Source organism: Penaeus japonicus, unplaced genomic scaffold (assembly GCF_977035675.1).
Source record: "Penaeus japonicus unplaced genomic scaffold, GWHDUDI00000001_assembly GWHDUDI00000006, whole genome shotgun sequence".
NCBI classification, from domain to species: domain Eukaryota; kingdom Metazoa; phylum Arthropoda; class Malacostraca; order Decapoda; family Penaeidae; genus Penaeus; species Penaeus japonicus.
In genome coordinates, this window is record NW_028234408.1 from 17973364 (window position 1) to 17975863 (window position 2500).

Below are 2500 nucleotides of genomic sequence, written 5' to 3' on the forward strand. Positions count from 1 at the left end.
TATTATATATAAATATATATAACTATAATATATATATATATATATACATATAGTCATCGAATGACAGAACGAGACCGATAAAAAGTTAGACAAATATATAAATGGATGGAAACATGGAAAGAAGAATAAGAGAAAGAAAGAAAGGAAGAAAGAAAATATCTTCCCAACATATAAATGCGTCCATCAAACTGAACTCCAATATCTTTTATGATTGCATCTTTTATCGAAAAAAGAAAGATTGGAAAGAAGCTTGACAATGCATTCGTTCTTATTTCATCGTGACACACATAGTTCTTGGCCTGGTGTGGCGGTTGAGATTCTAAACAGAGTTCGAGGCTCTTTGTATGCATAAGAAGAGGAGTTTGTTACTCCGAATGAAGTCCATTAATGGATGTAAACTTTTGCTTCTTATTCAAAGTGGCTTTTTTATCTGACAGCTTTGATCTAAAGAGAATTTCAGGTTTAGTTCAATTACCTTTTTTTCTCTCTCTCTTTCTCTCCCTCTCCTCTCTCTCTTTCCCTTTGTCTGTCTGTCTATCCCCCCCCCCCCTCTTTCTCTCTCTCTTTCTCTTTCTTTGTCCGTCTGTCCCGATATGAGATTATATAGTATGTTTATATATGATATTAAATACAGTAATAGTTCATATGCAAAAAACATATGAATATCACACTCTGACTAGCGAGACAATCGCCGGGTCAGGTCAGGTCAACTTTGACGGATAGGTAATTCACACATTGTTGCCTTTCTAAGTACCTAGACCTTCAAAGAGAGCTTAATACCCCCTACATTCCAGACTACCTTTCCGCATAACCACCAATGGGGACTGCGGATGGGATCCCCTTCCATAAAAGCAGGAAAATCATTATGCTGTAGTTTAAATCATCTATCGTGTACCGTAACGTCAGACTATCTGCGTTATGGGATAAACCTGAACTGTATAAACCCTGTGTCTGGCATCAATTACCTTATTTGTGTGAGTTATTAAGACACCCATCACAAACTGGTGGCCTGTAAGGGGACCCTTTCTGCTCACCCTCACAAACTGGTGTCAGAAGTGGGATGGAAAAAAACTTCAGAAACTGGTGCTAGTGGTAAGAAAACCGCCAGCCTCACTGAATGGTGGCAGCGGTGGGATGGTAGTCTGGAATGCAGGAGGCGTGACAACCAAAAGATTAAGCTCTTATTGAAGGTCTAGGTACTTGGGAAGGCAACTATGCGTGAATTACCTATCCGTCAATGTTGACCCGACCTGACCAGGCGATTGTCTCGCTAGTTAGAGTGCGCTATTTACATGGTATTTGTATATGAACTATTGCTGTATTTAATATCATATATAAGCATGCTATATAATATCATACTCTCTCTCTCTCTCACATACACACACCCTCTCTCTCTTTCTCTCCATGGGGGTGTCTCAGTATCTCTCTCCCTTTCTTTTCCTGTCTGTCCTTTCCTATCTCTCTCTCTCTCTCCCTTTATAACAATGATAAAAAAAAAATGTAATAATGATGGTGATAATAATTGTAAGATAATAATAGTATTAATCATAATAATAAAACAATAAAAAATAAGATGAAAAATAATAGATATAATGATAAGATTAATAATAATCATACTAAGGATAATGATGATAATAATAATAATCATAATGATATTAATACTAATGATATTAAAAATGATGATGATAATAACAACGATAATAACGATGATAAGGATAAAAATAATAATAGTGATAATAATGATAATATAAAATAAAAATCATAATGACAAAACATTATGATGACTATAATAATACACTAATGCCAACAACAATAATTGAATACACCTTTAAAATCAGCTTTTGTCAGCATGCTTTGCCAAGTAAAAGTCTTAAAATTCTTCAGATTTTCTGGCTCAACCAAGGTCATTTGCATAAACTTGCTGTTTACTTTTTGTTTACATCCTGTTTTCTCGTGAGAGACTGACTTCTCTTTTCAGAAAATGTTATTTATTATTAATCTGTGGTATTTCTGAAGCATCGGAAAGTTTTCTTTCTAATTATCAATACTGATATTTGCTTTATTATCGTTATTAATGTTACCGTTATTATCATCATCATTGTTAACATGCTTATCATTATTAATATCTTGATTATCAATATCATTTATATTATTTTATTATCATTATTACTGTTATCACTATCTTCATTATTAGTACTATTATCTTCATTAATATTATGATTATCATAAACATTATCATAATCAATATTACATTATCATTATTATTACTTTTATTATCCTTATCATAATCATCATTATCATTATTGAAATTGTTTGGTATTATCATGATCAGTATTACAGTATCATTACTAATATTATCAGAATTATTATCATTATCACTTTGTAAACTAAATACGCTATTATACATCGCGTAACATATTTTTTTAAGCACGCCCTGAGTGTGTGTGCAAGGAAAGAAAAAAATGTGACCATCTGATATTAATCTTAATTTTATTAATCT

At 32.4% G+C, this 2500-nt stretch overlaps 1 protein-coding gene across 1 annotated transcript in view; it reads right to left on the reverse strand.

Annotated features, from left to right (window-relative positions):
* Positions 1–2500, reverse strand: part of LOC122260317 (irregular chiasm C-roughest protein) — a 258250-nt gene that overhangs the window by 44977 nt on the left and 210773 nt on the right. The gene's annotated exons all lie outside the window — the stretch shown is intronic.